This window comes from Pseudophryne corroboree, chromosome 1, assembly GCF_028390025.1.
Source record: "Pseudophryne corroboree isolate aPseCor3 chromosome 1, aPseCor3.hap2, whole genome shotgun sequence".
Lineage (NCBI taxonomy): Eukaryota > Metazoa > Chordata > Amphibia > Anura > Myobatrachidae > Pseudophryne > Pseudophryne corroboree.
The window spans coordinates 964462268-964480973 of record NC_086444.1 but is presented as its reverse complement, the minus strand read 5'-3'; positions in this window follow the sequence as shown (position 1 = coordinate 964480973).

Sequence of the window (18706 nt, the reverse complement as noted above, 5' to 3'; positions counted from 1 at the left end):
TGCCACTCAGCGGCATCCAATTACCACGCTTAGATACCGCATGATTGATCATGTGCCAGCTACTATGCGTGGTGGTGATCGGGGTGCCAAGTTACTTCGATTGGAGGCCCGGTGGATTTACCATTTAGATACGGTTCATCCACGGGGTTTAAATGAGTCACATGGCTATAACAGTTTTCTCTAGAGGGGTTGAGCATGATGCTGCATTGCTTCCAGCAGTAATTGATATAATCTATTTTATCATGCTAGCTGGTATATTATTTTTGTGGATCATGCCAGAGTTTGCGTTCAGCAAGGCATCCGCTATTCTTAGGTGTTGTACCCATTTATGGTTGTCGTCTCCTATAGAATAATAGCTCGCACTGGATGCTAGTCAGTGTACTATTTGGGTGAGAATGGCATAATTGTAGCATGCAGTCCACATACTGTTTTATGTTCACATTCATTATGGTTAACATGTATGGACTGCTAGTGATGTATCACATGCAGCAATGTATGTTTTATACCTCTTTATATTAGTAGTTATATTGTTAATATGATAGTAATGTTTATATGACTGCTTCTAGTATGTGATGATTGCACAGTTGCCTTTAGTATGTATTTATACCATGCCCGCTACTGTCTGTATTTACAGCCTTCCGTCTTTTGTTTTTATGTACTGCGCAACGTCACTCCCAGGCGCGCTGGACGGGGCGGGCGGCGTCCCCACGGCCGGTGCAAGGTCTCTCTGCACCCTAGGCAAAGCTTCAGCCCAGCGCCCCTTAACCTGCACTCCACATCACAAACCCCTCACGGAGGGGAGATGCAGGTAACCACTACGTGGGCTGGGGTGAATTGCCTCATTATATGTATATACTCAAGGACATTTAAAGTGAAAAAGTATATTGTAAACAAAGTCACAAAATTACCCAGCGACACTGCTGGGTGCAGACATGTAGTCAGGTGCTGCTCGCTGCTGGAGAGCCGGGACCCAGGGGCCTGGAGGAGGTGCATCAGGGCTATGAGGAGTGGCCATGGGGGTGCCACTCGGGAGCCATACTTACATGCGCCTCCTATGTGCCTTCACATGACTTGATGTTACACATGTCATGCAGAGGAAGCGCTGAGACACCATGGGGTAAATTTACTAAGATGGGAGTTCTATTTAAGATGGGATGTTGTCCATAGCAACCAATCAGATTCTACTTCGCATTTATCTAGCACCTTCTAGAAGATAATACTTGGAATCTGATTGGTTGCTATGGGCAACATCGCATCTTAACTAGAACTCACATCTTAGTAAATTTACCCCTATATTGGGACAGCCTAATAGCAGTGACTGCACCTGATTAGACGTGCAGCAGCAGCAGCCAGCGCAGTGTAAAAGGAGGAGGCCGCATACAGAGATATCATTCAGTTTTATGCTAGATGAATTCAGTGGCGCCCTCCAGTGGCCTGCGCCCCTAGGCAGCCGCCTAAAGTTGCCTAATGGTAGAGCCGGCCCTGGGCGTCCCGTAGCCCGCAGCACGCATTTGCACAGGGTGATGGCACACTTCATAAGGTAAGATTTGTTCACTTGTCTAATTTGACCTGAGGAAAATTACAAAATAAATGTCATTGAAACGTTGTCTATAACCTGCCTATGAAAGAAATTGATTTAGACACCAGGAGTGCTGCGTTCATTGTATATATATATATATATATATATATATATATATATATAGATATATAGATATATATATAGATATATATTGTGGGGAGACAGGGTTAGTTTCACCAGGAAACGTTGTATTTCCCTGATCACAACTTTCCGGTAGAGGGTTAAAGAAAAGCCGTCCAGCCTCAGAGAAAGTGCTTTGCAGCCAGGTAAAAGAACCTGGTTCAGCACAAAGCCTGGATATGGACTCTGAGGTGTGGTTGAGGGAGAGAAGGAAGGGCTCTCAACCACATGGCTCTGGTCCAGGTTTTCGGACCTTCCCAGCCACAGCTGGGATTTGGTCTAATTGCACTGGCAGGGATTTAAACCCTGCTAAGTCGACTGCTCAGGACACTGGTGCCGATAAGCGGCCAGCAAATAGTGACCGTTTCTACTAGTGCTAGGTACTTGGATAATCAGTGCCTGGAGGCACTGAGAGACCGTGCATACGGTCAGAGAATTGGACAATGTATTTCTTTTGTTTGGTGTGAAGTTTGTTTGCTGCTGGTATACCATTAAATACTCGCACAAACTCTGTATACTGCCTGCTGTGTCGTGACTTTGATGGCGACCTTGAGGGTCATTCAGACCCGTTGGCACACTGCATTTTCATGCAGTTGTATGAACGGGTCTGAACTGCGCATGCGTACGGGCCGCAATGCACAGGTGCGTCATTGCCTTGCTACGGGGGTCGCCGGAGAGCGACGGCTTCTACGAAGAAAGTGAACGCAGGGACGATCGCAAGAAGATTGACAGGCAGAAGGCGTTCCTGGGCGGCAACTCACCGTTTTCTGGGAGTGTCGGAAGAAATGCAGGCGTGTCCGGCCGTTGCAGAGGAGGGTCCTTGACGTCAGCTGCTTCCTGGATCATCGCTGCGGGTGAGTAAATCCTGGGCAGTGCAGAGACTGCACAAACCTTTTGTTTGTGCAGCTCTCTGCCCAAGCGTTTGCATCCCTGCACAGCAAATCCCCTCTCCCCTGTGGGTGGTGATTATCTGGTGGCAGCAGTGCGAAAAATAGCCTGTGTGCGACCAGGTCTGAATTACCCCCCTTGTTACAATGTGTGTGTATATATGCACCACGATGGGGACAATCTGCGCACCTAGCTTTGCGAACTTACTGATGGGGAGCTGGGAGGAGGAACACGTTCATTTAAACAACCCATTTTCGAACCAACTGATAATGTACAAAAGATACATCGATGATATCATCATTATCTGGGACGGTACAGAGTCTTCCTTTCTAGAGTTTTTTCACAATATCTCTCTCAACCAGTTTAACCTCAAGTTTATCGAAAAACATGATCAGGTATCAATAGAATTTCTGGATTTAACACTTTCATCAAAGGATCTAAAGATCACTACCTGTAACCATATCAAAAAAGTGGACACGAACAGTTACCTCCATTTTCATCGAATCCAGAGAAACTGCAGTTCCAGAGAGGACCAAGACAAACAACTAAAAAGCTATGCAGACAGATTTAAAGAAAGGGAGTATCCAGTAGACGTCATAGAAACAGCATTAGAAAAAAATCTGCACTAATCCAGAACCCAAGAATCAGGCGGATATTGATCAAATGGAGAAAAAATTTCCGACTCCATTTATTACAACCTACAGCTGTCATGAAAAGACCATTCGCCAGTCTATGAATAAGCATTGGAATATTTTAATGATGGACCCGGTCTTAAAAGATAAACTGCCCCCTCGACCGCAAATAGTTTTTAGGAAAACAAGAAATCTGAAAGAAATCCTGGCACCAAGTCTATTGAAACCTGTTACGACTAACCAGACTAAGAAATGCCAGGGCTGCTACAAATGTGGAGGCTGTAACGTCTGTAAACTGGTCCATCGGAATCGGAAAAAATTCTCCAATAGCGACAACTCCCGGGAGTACACAATTAAACATTTTATAAACTGCAACTCCACAATGGTAATCTACCTCCTGGAATGCTCATGTGGTTTAAAGTATATTGGAAAAACAAAAAGAATACTCAAATTGCGCATTCAGGAACATGTGAGAAACATCAGAAATAATATCACTACACACGCAATTTACAGGCACTTTCATGATTTCCATATGTCAAACCCTGAAGAACTGTTCTTCAAAGGAATTGAAATTGTCCAACTGGGAGAAAGAGGTGGAGATATTCTGAATAAATTATCGAAGAGGGAAATGTTTTGGATTTTCGAATTATAGACTCTTGCACCCTTTGGTTTCAATGAAGGATTTGAAATTGCCCCCTTTTTATGAACTATATGATCCCTCTAGTCTTTTGGGACCATTTTCACTCTGTGTGCACCTTTTTTCATTCTTATATACATGCATCTATCACTTTATATTCACTATTAAATTTTAGATATTCCTTATATGCCTTTATAGTCACCATATCCTAGATTTTGTCACCAATTTAGTTTGTGATATACTTCACTATTAATACACACTAGGTTACTAAAAACAATCAAGTTTTATTTCCATAAACATTGGCTGTGTTTTCCATCTTTTTAAAGTATAAGGTTACTCAAAGATGGGGGTGCGTTCCAGGACTAATCCGGAAATGACTTTTAGACTGCTTTGCTGCTGATTGTTGTTCTCTGATCGATCCGGTCCGGAAGTGACGTTCCACGGCTGCTCGTCACAAACGGAAGTGACGTAATGCGGCCCACAGTGCGTTCTAGCACTGTATGGTGTTTCTCCGTACAACCACATCCGGCGGAAGTGACGCGGCACGGTTCATCTTGCGCCTCACAGCAAGGAGAGGGCTTCCTGGTTTACCCTCTTCCGGTGGAAGTGACGATTATCGTGGCTTAGTGCCGCTGTTTAAGACATTTCTACCACTCGTTTTTGATTGTGATTTCTTGCTCTATTATCATATGTACTATGGCTTTAGACTGCTGCTTGTAATTTCTGTTTTTGTATACACAACTGTGGATTTCACTTTTTACAGGAAGTGACATCACACTTCCTGGTCCATGTGACCTCTGTATGTTTGGTATTTAAACCCTGCTTTGCTCTCAGCTCACATCCCCTTGATGAAGTCCTCTACTATAGGACGAAACGCGTTGGGACTGGAACTTGCTGCTTAACCCTGAATCTCCCTGAGTGGACAGATAAGCTGTTTTTATTTATATTTCCTTTACGTTTGCTACCTGCATTTGCTTCAGGATTTTACTCCTATTTGTCATACTTTCGCCATTAGACTGGGAGTTGCTGTTTTAGCCTTCTTTCCCTGAGTGGACAGATAAGCTGTTTTTATTGATTTATCTTGTACGTTTGCTACCTACAGGTGCTTCAGGATTGTTATTAAATTGCCTTTTATCTTAACCATCATCTCACTCAATGTCTGGGACCAGCAAGGTTCCTAACTAAGAAATTATTGGTTTATGCAGTACACACTATGTTTCCTTTTTTTCTTCTTTTTAACTTACATGCATCCAAGTGTCATCAGAATTGAAGACGTGTAGAGAGATAAGTTGTTCTCTGTAATATTTCACACTATTTCACGTCTCACATGGTGAATTATCATGCATTTAATCATTTGTATGCCAAAACACCAGTAGGCGCTCTTGTACACTTCATTTTTGCAATTCACATATATATATATATATATATATATATATATATATATATATATTTCTATAATGAAAAAAATTGCGCCACTTGCGAGTTAAATAATGCCTAAATATTATCTGGCAGTTTAAAAATTCAGACACACACACACACACACACACACACATATATATATATATATATATATAAAATATGAAACAGCACTCCGCAATCTATATGGGCGTCAGCTGTTCCCCAAGTATACAGGAGTGGTAAATCCCTGAAAGAACATTTTGATAGGGAAAAGGGGGGGTTCTAAGCGACCAATGGTGTTTACATTAGATATAACTGATGAAAGGACAATACCCAATGTATATAAAAATATATATACAATTTATTAGAACAACAGGAGCATTAAAAAATGAAAAAAATAATAAGTAAAAATATTCAGATCTGACATATATTCATTAAAAAAGTCCAATGATTAAAAAATCTAAAATTTGTTTTTTAAGAACACAGATAAGATATAAATAGGCACAAATATATAGATAAGAGCATAGAGATAAACAAAAGATATATTTATATCTTATCTTAGACAGAGGTCATCTAGGATTAGATCAACGCGTTTTGTCTCAACAGACTTCCTCAAGGGGTCCCCTTGAGGAAGTCTGTTGAGATGAAACGCATTGGGCTAACCCTAGCTGTATTAAGTGAGGCCAGAAATACCACACATATAGTCATTTTGGACGTGTAGAGACTGCACACTGCACACACTGAGTGTCAAGCGTTTGGTTTTTGCTTTATTGTTCCACTCCCTGATGTCACATCGAGATCATATATACCTCAGTGCAGAGCTGGATTATGCCTCCAGGGGGCCTGGAGCCTCTCGCTTATGTCAGCACTGCATCCTTGGCTGTGTCCATTGTGCCTCCTCCCCATTTGCATTATATATAGTGCAGGGAGCCGGATGCCGGGAGGATCACAGCGTTCTGACGCAGGAGCGGGGCTTGGTAAGTATGGTGCTTTTGGGTTTTTTTAAGGCACGTCTGCTGGGGGCAAGCTACAGGGGGCAAACTACAGGGGCGCATTACTATTGAGGCATTACTACTTGGGGCACACTACTGGGGGGCATAACCACAGGGGCTAAACTACTGGGGGCATTACTATTTGGGGACTAAACTACAGGGGGCATTAAAAAAGGGGGGCTAAGCTACAAGGGGCATTATTACCGGGGGGCTAAACTACAAGGGGGAAAACTACAGAGGGCATTACTACTGGGGGCATTACTACGTGGGGCAAGCTACATGGGGCTAACTACAGGGGTGCATTACTACTGGGGGATTACTACTGGGGGCAAACTACAGGGGCATTACTACAGCAGAGCTAAACTACAAGGGGGCATTACTACTTGGGGAAAGCTACAGGGGGCTAACTACTGGGGGCAAGCTACATGGGGCTAACTACTGGGGGCAAACTACAGGGGCTCATTACTACTGGGGGCATAACTACATGGGGGCTAAACTACAAGGGGGCAAACTACTGGGGGCATTCCTACTTGGGGCAAACTACATGGGGCTAAACTACTGGGGGTATTACTACTGGGGGGCTGAACTACAGGGGGCATAACTGCAGGGGCTAAACTACTGGGGGCATTCCTACTTGGGGCAAACTACATGGGGCTAAACTACTGGGGGCATTACTACTGGGGGGCTTAACTACTGGGGGCATAACTGCAGGGGCTAAACTACAGGAGGCATTACCGCTGGGGGCTAAACTACATGGGGCAAACTACATGAGGACTAAACTACAGGGGCTAAACTACTGGGGGCATTACCACTGGGAGGCTAAACTAAAGTGGGGATAAACTACAGGGGTCATAACTGCAGGGGCATTACTACTGGGGGCTAAACTACTGGGGGCATAACTACTGGGGCTAAACTACAGGGGGCTAAATGACTGGGGGCATTACTACAGGCAGCATTACTACTGGGGGCAATACTACACAGGGCCATTACCATTAAGGGCATTACTGATGGGGGCACTACTAATGAGGGCATTGTAAGGGGGCACTTCATAAGGGGCATCACTACTGGGGACATAAGGGGCACTACTACTGGGGGCATTGCATAAGGGGCACCACTACTATGGGCTCTATATAAGGGGCACTACCAGTACAGTGGACATTGCATAAGGAGCACTACTACTGTGGTCATTGTAAAAGGGGCGCTACTGCTGTGGGCATTGTGTATTAATTGTGTATTACGGGGTGCTACTACAGTGGGCATTATATGTATTAGGGGTGCTACTACTGTGGGCATGATTACTATTGTGTGACCACGCCCCTTTTGGTTTAGGACCACGCCCCTTTTTGGGGGCGTGCGCAATACTTTTATTGCACGTGCACCTGGGGGAGGGGGGGGGGGGGGTTCCACCACCTCTCTAGGACCACTTTAAGAACTGTATATATATATATACTGTATGCACAGAGATGACAGGTGGCACGCTGCAGTCTTGTTAACTGTTTAGAAAAGTGCTGGGCTTGCGCCCATTGTCAGGCATTATATTGTGCCTGACTACGGACGCAAGCCCGAAAAGTAGGAATAATGGACTTTTTTTTAACTGTTGACAAGGCTGCAGTGTGCAGCCTGTAATTTCTATGCATCTATTGGGTCTACCAACCCTAGGAGGACACCGCGGCAAGTAAACCTGTCACCATTTGTGGTGTGCCAAACACATGGAGCTGGTTTTATATATCAAATATATTATATAGGGTGGATGTGATGAATTGCTGGGAGGGGGAAAGAGACATCTCGCTCAAGAAAGAGAGAGAGATTGTGGACCCGGGGGTATTTACTTCCTGGACCCCCCCCCCTCCCACCCCCACCTCCCCTTAATCAGGCACTGCCTCAGTGTCAACAATCATGAAAACGCAGTTCAAAATAATCCAGTCGTTTTTATATGATACCGTAACAAACAAAAAGACAAAAATTCCATAGCTCATCAACAGTCCCTAGAAGGGGACAATCACTTACTAGGCAAAACCATGCCTTGTAAGCGATTGCCACTTTAAACAAAAGTCTGATATCGGCCGGCATCGCGCTCTTCCGGCAATCTCGGGTGTCATTACATCCGGCCCATGGAGTGAAATCATTTAACACATATCTATTCTCAACATGAATAATAAACTAACATTTTAAAAATTAGAAAGAGGGATGTGACTCAATTCCTCAGTTCCAACCTTGGTTCCTTGTCTGGAGAGGGCTCAGAGATGGGATCCAGTCCAGATCCCGGCGGTCGGGATCCCGACAGTTGAAATTCCTGACGCTGGGATCCCGACACTATTCAAAATGCCGACACACCGGCATCCCGAATAGGGTCACCTGCCTGGTGTCAGAATCCTGACCGCCAGGATCTGGAATGACCATATGCCGAGGTTTGGAGAGGTAAGCAATCAGAGAGTGGGGGGAAGGGGGGGTTTAGATTTAGGCTGCAGGAGGAGGGTTAGGGCTAGGCTGTGGCCCGGAGGGGTTAGGTTTAGGTACATCCACGGAGGGTTAGGCTGCAGGGGGGTGGGTTAGGTTTAGGCTGCAGGAAGTGGGTGTAAGGTTCAGGCGCCACCACGGAGGGTTAGGGTTAGACTTAGGGGATGGCAGGGTTAGGTTTAGGCTGCAGGGAGGGGGGTTAGGGGGCCATCCCCTGTTGGGATTCTGATCGTCGGGATAACGCAGTTGGTATTCTGACCACCGGCACCCTGGCCGCTGGCATTCCCTACTGATCTTGTGTATGATTCATGAAGGGGTGTCGAGCAGAGTTTAGGGGAGACAAAACACAGGGAGAAGAATGTAGCACTGGAAAAGAAACCTATTCAATTTATGACTTGAAGGAATTTATAGGTATCTCTGCAGAGTAAAACAAAAGTGTCTGAAGCTGAGAAAAGTACAAGGAGGAACTGCCATAAGCCGTTTATTAATTTATTGTGCGTGACATTAACTATACACTTTAAGCTAGCTTATCAACTAAAATAAAGACATGGATACAACTGCGTTTGATTAAATGGTCATTGAATTTATTAATTGGAATGACCTCACTCATAGTGGGTGGCTAGGAAGATGCTACCACTAAACAGCTCTAGTCACAGATCTTACAAAATGGCGGCGACTAAACGCCCCAACTGGAATGGGTACGACTGAAACGCCCCATCTATATATATATATATATATATATATATATATCTCAGCATAACCTGTGTTGTGAAGGTATCACCACCCCTTACTACAGCACAGTGGGGACGTTTCCCAAGGAAGCGCCCAATCTCCCCCCTCCCCCTCCCCCCCCCCACAAAGATAGGATACACTCGCCGTCCTTCAAAAGGGGTAAGTGCCCCACAACACACCACTTATGCTACACGTGACCGCTGGCCAGTAGCGCCTTCCAACCAATAAAAGGAAGAAATACTGAAAGCTTCTACTCTACATGCACTAGATCACCGCTCCTACACTCACTGATAGGCTGGCCCTAACCAATTACAACTCACTCAGAAACTTTGATCTGCCTAGCAACAGATGACAACTTCAACCAATCACAAAAATGTAAGACCCTTATATAGATTTCGTGCCTAGCCAGGTACTCTCCTTATCATGTGGTGCAGTCATGTAGAGGAAAAGGTTCTAAAGAAGGTGGACAACTTGTTCCATGCTTTTAGGGAGAGTTTATGTTGCTCTACTGTAGGTGTGAAGATAATCATCTTTCTAAAGAAAGGATTTCTTGTGTGGCCCCCTTTATAGCCATTCATGCTGTGCTGATAAGTCACACACACCCCCACACTCACACTCCAATGCTAATTATGAGTTTTCAACTATTAGAATAGTATTTGTTGAGATGCAAATCCCACCAAACCATACCATTGTTTGCCTGAGATACTGTACCATCCTTTTTCCAATAATCCACAACTCATTTGGGATCCATGAATCAGGAGAAAGCATGCTGAGAAGTATGCTGACAATAATTGTTTTGAACTTTTGACTTTTATATAAATACATTTTAAACAAACCATGGGTTAAGGAATCAACAATTAAACACAGATTCACATCTTATAAGTTCTGCGCTGCTGAGAAAAGTGGTTTATTGCTTTTGCTTTTTAATATCCTACATATTTCTCATAGGGAACAAAATTACCTGCTATACAACCTTGTCACAAAAATGTGTCTAGACATATGAAGATGCTGTTTATGGTCATAGAAATGAAACACCTTACATGAAATACAGAATGATGCTCATATAAGAAAAGTGCAAAAAGAAATAACTATAGAAAATGTTAAAGAAGTTTCATTCAGCAATACATTAACGTAAAAAACGCAAATTATCATTAGTACAGTAGCATTTTATTAATCAATTGTATGTAAACAGCAATGATTATTAGAGTTAATAATGGATACTGTTTATAATGCATATAAATGAATGTATATAATGCATATAAATGAATGTATTGATACACATATTATTTTAAATGTGCAAGGAATATACCATAGATCTTAATTCAGTGTTCCTATATAGACTGGATATACTCCAATAATAGCTATTTTACATGTGTCTACATTCCAAAATTGAGCTTTAGTTTCTCATATTTTACTGTATATAGGACTTTAATGTTTCTAAAAACAATGAGTGTACAAATTACCTGGACCGGGCCTCTGTGTGGTCCCAGGAGTGTGGGGGTAGTACCAGGGCCGGATTAACAATGGGGCTAATGGAGCTGCAGCTCCAGGCCCACACTCCAAATAGGCCCACCACGTATGCTAAGCTCTGCGCTGCAGTAGACAGGAAAAAAAATGTTTCCTTCTACTGGACTGCAGCCTACACTATCACAGGCCCTGCTCGCTCAACGCTGCTTGAGGATCAAATGTTGCCGCCAGCATAGATATTTTGTATTATGATGGCGGCGCAGTGTGAGACTCTAGTAGCACACCCTGTGCCGCGTAAGCACGGTGGCGTCAGTCACGTCACACATCAGGAAGGTACAGTCCCGACAGACGTCTTCGAGCCTTCAACACAGCAAGGCAGTGACATCATCATGTCTGTGTCTATGCTGCTCCGTGAAGGCGGCCCAGCGTCTGATGAGCCTCCTGACTGCAGCGACAGAGGTGAGGCATCATCAGACATGTACCCAGTGGAGGTCGGATTCAGAGGAGGAGGGAAGGTGGTGGGGGGGAGGCGGGGCACCAAGGCACATGCCGCCCTTGCCGTTTATGAGGTTTTTTTATTATATTTATTTAGCTGCAGCAAGCTAGCGATATACCCGGCTGGGCCGCCCGGAAGATAGCCAGCCTGTCCGCCAGTCAGCAGGAAGACGCTGCTAGCTGTCAGCCAGTGTCACCCAGCGCCTGTCAGCCCTCCCCTGCATGATCATGCCAGCTCCGCCTCCTCCATTCTTCTGTGCGGGCTAGGCAGCTTGATCATGGCTCCGTGCACAGTAATCTCACTGTGTGCAGTGAAGAGGAGCCATCCTGACAGCTGTGAATCATAGACATGGCGGGACCAGATTGCTCAGCCACCAGCCCTGCAGGACAGGCATGGCCAAGTTTTCTTTTGTCTGTAATTATGGTAAGTAGGCAGTGAATAGTCACACCTCTCCCCCGCAGCAGCACAACTCCACACAGACGTTGTAACTTTAAGCACTAGGGAGAGGGGGCAGGTGGGGGGAAGCATACCCTCCAACATGACCCGCCCCACTAGGTACAAAATGCTCTGTTTCTGGACTTCCCTCTTAATTTATTATTGCCATCACCTGTGTTGAACTAGTTAAATGATAAGAAAGCTGTTTCTTCACAGGTGATGGCAAAAATAAATTAAGAGGGAAGTCCAGAAACAGAGCATTTTGTACCTAGTGGGGCGGTCATGTTGGAGGGTCTGGGGAAGGGGAGTGGGTGACTAGGCTGCAGTTAAGGGCAGACGGCTGGCCCTCAGCACCAGACTTCGGCAGTAGCAGACAGCCCACAGCTGCCGCCTCAACCTCCCACTTACTCCATGTGCACTGCACAAAGTACTGTGATAGGGACCCAGAGGGTGGCAGCCGGCTCACCCACAGTGAGGACAGTGGCCTGGACAACACAGGGTGCTCCATGTCACCCACTATCTCCCTGTCACCCTCTGCCTCTCCCGGTCATCCACGGCCTACCCAGTCACCCACTATCACCCATAGTTGCAAGGCCACGCCCAATTCCTCAGGAGCGCACGTACCTTCAGCGCTCACAAATAACACCCCCACTTCCCCTGTCTTGGTGCCCACCCTCCCATGTTCTGGATCCGTCCCTGCCTGTACCAGCTGGCTGCCTGGCTGCTGCTATAGCTTCTAAGTAATGTGGTATCCCGGGCAACAGGGCAGGTTGAGGTGCTATTTGTTAAACATACAACAGTTGAACAAGGAATAGAAAGCGTGAGAGGTGCAGAGACTGTGTGATGGAAGCAGGGAGTGAGAATTGCAGGGGGTGAGAGGACCTGGAGTTGAGCAAGAGAAGGAGAGTGTGAGGGAAGCAGGGGGTGAGAGGGATGAAAGAAGTGAAAGGTGCAGGGACACAAAGGATAGTATGTGGGGAGTGATAGAGAGAGTTACCTGGGGTGAAGATATTGGCACATAAGGAGAGTGACAGACACAACAAATAGGTAAGGGAAAGAAGAAGAGACACATGAAAAACAGAGGTGAACAAAGGATAGGATAGAAATTAGAGATACACTGTAGGAACATTTGAGACATTGAGGAAAGATGAAAACATGACGAATAGCCTTATGGGCCCAACAGACTGGGCGACCCGCCGGCAAGCTGCTCGACTGCCAATACGGCAGATGGGTGACCCGGCGGGGGGGGGGGGAGTGAAGTTTCTTCACTCCCCCCGTCACCCGACCCAATAGCAATGCATGCTAATATGGACGATATTGTCCATATTGGCCTGCATGCATAAGCGACGGGGCACCAATAATTAATGAGCGCGGGGACGCGCATCGTTAATCGTTGGTGCATACACACTGCACGATATGAACGAGTTCTCGTTCATTAATGAACGAGAACGTTCATACCATGCAGTATTATCTGCCAGTGTGTAGGGCCCTTAACTCATATAACATGTTTTATACTGTATATCCTACAAAGTGCTAAAAAGCATCTAAAATCTAAACAACCCCCATCCCCCTGGCGTTATATTAAAATTTCCATACTTCCACCTCTAAATTCCCACTTCGCACACTGTATGTATATATCTGTGGTCTCATTTAGAGTGCCAGAATACACACACAACCACACACGCATATACGTTAAATACAGTATATCATGCATGATTTTTGGATGTTGCAGGTGACAATGAAATTAGAAAATATCCTGCAGTGTAATGAATAAAAGTGCAATATTTGTATGAGATATGAAAGGCCAGATGCAAGATTCAAATTTTGTCAGGGTGCATAGAGGCATAATACTTACCAAGCTAAATATCCACAATGGACCACCTATGGCACCCTGGGATTCAAATCACATTCTTTGTTTACGGCTCACTTGTGGTGTGAATGCTCCATGATGCTGAGTGGAGGGAGAATGAGGTGGTTGAAGGTAGGTGGGTAGCTATGCAATCTATGGTGCTAGCCACACAATAAAGCAAGTACCACATCCCACAGCACTGGTCACTCTTGCGGTGGTGCCCAATAGGCCCATCGTAAATTTCAGCTCCAGGCCCATGAAGACCTTAATCTGGCACTGGGTAGTACAACCACACTCCATGTAGTGTGGTAGTACAACCACACTCCCCCCAGACCCTTCCTAATGTGCAAATAATGTTTACCAGGAGTAAAGAAATGCTGATCTTGCTCAACATAGTGAGTGGCACCAAGGGCGTAGCTACCATAGTGCAGGGAGTGCAGCTGCTATGGGGCCCAGAGCTGAGAGTGGGCCATCTTCCATGCCACAGTTACATGTGTACAGATTGATGGTACATAAGGGCCCTTACAAGCTTTTGCCTTAGGGCCTTCAATATATATAATTATGCCTCTGGACATGCTCATTGTAATGTAGTATACAATGCACTGAAGGTATTTTAATGTTACATAATATAATGTTACATAATATGAACTGTGGCACTGTAATGTGGCACAGTATGAAATGGAGTCCCTATAGTGTGACATAATATGAACTGGGGGCACTGTCATGTGACATAATATGAACTGGGGTCAATTTTTTATAATGTGAATTGGGAGTACTGTGTTGCATAATGTGTACTGGCAGCCCTACAATGTGAACTAGGGAACTACTATGGTTCATAAAATAAACTGTGGCACTACAATGGGGCATAACATTGTTTTGTTCATATGTTTGTAAATCCAGTCATCAGGACACAGAGACATGTGAGTTCACTGCTGTGCTGCTTTATTCCATCACCAACTACAGGCACATTGCACACTGGACCACCCACTTCCCAGCATCCCCCTGGTCCTAGGGACCATCACTGTAGATTCAGGCTTACACATGTTAGTAAGGGAGTGTCTACAAATATTAAGTATTCTAATACACTAACATCACAAACATTAATTAAGACACTACTATGGTTCAGAAAATTAACTAGGGCACTACTGTGGGGCATCAATTTAACAACTGCTGCAGAGAGGTGTCTCCCTAGTAGCTCTGGGACAAAAGCCCCTTCAAAATGTTGCTAAGGGGCCCACAAAGTTCTGGCTATGCCCCTGGCCATACCTCCTTCAGTGACTTGTCACCACAAATATCTATGAATGAGGCCAGAAATACACAACATGGAGAGGGCAGGACACCACACACCACGGTCCTGCTCCCTTTGTACTAGAGCCTGATAATTCTCATGAGAGAGAGAGAAAGAGAGAGAGAGATGTAAATAAGGCAGCACTCAGCAGACTGATTGATAATGGATAAAATGCCCTTTAATCGTACATTTTGGGGTTTCCCCCATCATCAGGGACAGCAATGAAACAAACAGTGCAAGTTCACAAATAAATACCCCTTCACTTCCCCTTAATTAGGAGTAGCGGGAAGCGGCCAGCTGGAAACACAAATCAGATGGTGCTGGTTGGGTGACTGCGGCCGTGCCCACAGGCCGCAGTGTCCTGGGCAGCCGCCCTGCTAGCCTGCACCTAAGTCAATTTTTTAGGTTCCATAAATAAACCCGAGGCATACCAGGAACCTTCACCTTCTGGGCCTCTGATAGCTTAATATCATACCCTCTAGATGCAAATTTTGCGATTATCTTATCAATTTCATCTGATGCTTTGTCCCTATTACTAGAGATGCGTGCAACATGCATCATTTGCAATAAGTGTAGTCCCTTTTTAAGGGCAACTGAATGATGACTCAAGGCTACCAGAAGTGAGTTTCTATCTGTAGGCTTACTATACACCTCAGTTTTACATTTATTGTCCATTACAGAGACATGCACATCTAAGAAACACATCTCTATAGTACTGCAAGCATACGTAAATCAAATAATCGTAAAATTTGCATCTAGAGGGTATGATATTAAGTTATTAGAGGCCCAGAAGGTGAAGGTTCTTGGTATGCCTCCAGTTGATTTATTGAACCCTTAAAAACGTGACCAAGAACATATCTTACCGTGGAGCAGTGATTATACTGTGGCTAGTCCTAGAGAGCCACTACTGCTTTATGGCCTATTGTAGGTTCAGATAAGGATTTGCCCATGTTTAAAAGTAAGAGACCTATTGCTGCATTCAGGCGGAGCAGTGATCTGAGGCATCGAATGGTGAATACTGATATTTCGGGTTGAAACCTCGCCTTGGGGCCCCAAATGTATATATTAAGCCAATGGGATGCTATTCATGTAATGATTGTACTATGTGTAAATTTATAATCCCTTGTAAGAAGTTCAAACATCCACATGTACTGTAGAAAAAAGGTACGACATTAGATTTGTGTTAACTTGTAACACTACTCATGTGGTGTATGTGGTGGTCTGTCTGTGTGGTTTGTACTACGTTGCGCAGACCACATGAAAATTTAAGGAACGCATGAATTCACACAGATCGGCAATTAGTTTATCCCTCAAAGGGAAAGATATTAACCAACCAGTCCCACGCCATTGTAGGGACTGTAAGCATCCATTAGATTCCATCCGATACTTTATGATTGACCATGTACCGGAATCCTTGAGGGGTGGGGACAGCCCTACTCATCAAGGAATCTCGCTGGATTTTAAGATTAAGGACTACTAAACCACGAGGTCTAAATGATAAAATTAATTGGAATGCCATGGTGTAGTTATGCATTTGATGATGCCCTGTGGAAGTATTATGTTTCTCTGATGTGTCAGATACGAGCATTCATTATTTTGGTTAAAATTGTGATAATGTTTTCAATTTTATAATTTTTTTAATATATATGTTTATCTGTTTTACATATATATATATATATATATATATGTATGTAGCCTGTCTGTGAGCACGCTTTGTTCATATCTCCATAGGCTCGCTTGTCATGAAATTCCTCCTGATCAGCACAGGTAGAATGCTAAGGCAGAGCCGCTGGAACACACACTGGTAAGTTACCATGATGACGGCCACAGCAGCCACTGGAAGTGCGTCACTGTGAGCGACTTCCGACCGGCGGATCCACGGAGCTGAACAGCTGTGGAGGAGGAGGAATCAGGGTAGCGATGGGTATAAGTGGGTAAGTGTGCACACTGTTTTGTTTATTTGTTTTTCTGTAGTGGTGTGGTCCTGAGGACGGGGCGCAGACCCCGAAAGTACTCAACCGAATACACTAAATTGATTTTGCATCATTGATGTCTCCTGTGGGCCTTCTTATATGGACATAGAGAAAAACTGATGTGGCACCGGAGGAGGTTGTTTTGTAATAGAGAGTGCCGGCAGTACATGGGCCTATAGATATATATATAAAGAAAACATTGTGTAGATGTATATTTATATGTGTACGTATTGTACTATAAATATTAGATTTTTACTGCGCATATATATCCTGGATATGGGTTGGGTATGGTATACCGGCAGTCAAGATGCCTTCGGTCAGAATACCGACACCGGCATCCCGACTGCTTGGCATCCCTACAGGGGTGCAGGAGGCACATACCACTAATTCTAACCCTACCTCTAACCCTCCCTCCCCACAGTCTTACCCTCCCTCTCCGCAGTCTAACCCTCACTCCCTGCAGCATAACCCTTACCCTCCCTCTCCGCAGCCTAACCGTAACCCTCCCTCTCTGCAGTCTAACCCTTACCCTCCCTCCTCACAGCCTAACCCTCCCTCTCTGCAGCCTAACCGTAACCCTCCTCGCAGCCTAACCATTACCCTCCCTCCTCGCAGCCTAACCCTTCCTCTCCGCAGCCTAACCCTCCCCGCAGCCTAATCCTTACCCTCCCCCTCCACAGCCTAACCTTAACCCTCCCTTCCTGCAGCCTATACCTTACCCTCCCTTCTCGCAGCCTAACTTTACCCTCCCTCTCCACAGTCTAACCCTTACCCTCCCTCTGTGCAGCTTTACCCTAACCTCCCCTACCCACAGCTTAACTGTAACCCTGTCTCTCTCTGCTGCCTATCCCTAAGCTCTCCTCCCACAGCCTAAACCTAACACTCCCACTGCAGTCTAACCACAACCTTCTCCCCACAGCCTAATCCTAACCCCACACCCCAAAGCCAAAATCTAACCCTTCCTGCAGCCTAAATCTAACCCTCCCTCTCTGCAGCCTAACCCTAACCTCCACTCCCCGCAGCCTAACCCTCCCTACCCGCAGACTAACCCTTACAGTACCTCACTGCAGCCTAACCCTAACCTCCCTCCAGCAACCTAAACCTAACCCTCTCCCCCGCAGCCTAACCCCAACCTTCTCTCCGCAGACTAATCCTAACCTCCTTCCCCCCTGCAGCCAAAACCTAACCCTTCCTGCAGCCTAAACCTAACCCCCCCCCCCCCCGCAGCCTAACCACAACCTTCTCTCCGCAGCCTAATTCTAACCTCCTTCCCCCTGCAGCCTAAACCTAACCCTCCCCCCTGCAGCCTAACCACAACCTTCTCTCCGCAGCCTAATTCTAACCTCCTTCCCCCCTGCAGCCTAAACCTAACCCTTCCTGCAGCCTAAACCTAACCCTCCCCCCAAGCAGCCTAACCACAACCTTCTCTCCGCAGCCTAATCCTAACCTCCTTCCCCCCTGCAGCCTAAACCTAACCCTTCCTGCAGTCTAGACCTAACCCTCCCCCCGCAGCTTAATTCTTCCCTTGCTGCCTAACCCTAACCCTCCTCATATTTACATTCGTGATTCCAGCGCCGGCATTCTGATTGCCGGGATCCCGAATGCAGGGATAGGTCACAACTACGTACCCTGGATACGATGGTACCAAGGAGATTTAACGAGGAATATGAAATTACCTTTTTCAATGAGAATAGATGAAATAATTATGAGGATGTTTATTGTGTCGGCCATTCTATGGCACAAAACTGGAGATGTTTAGTAAT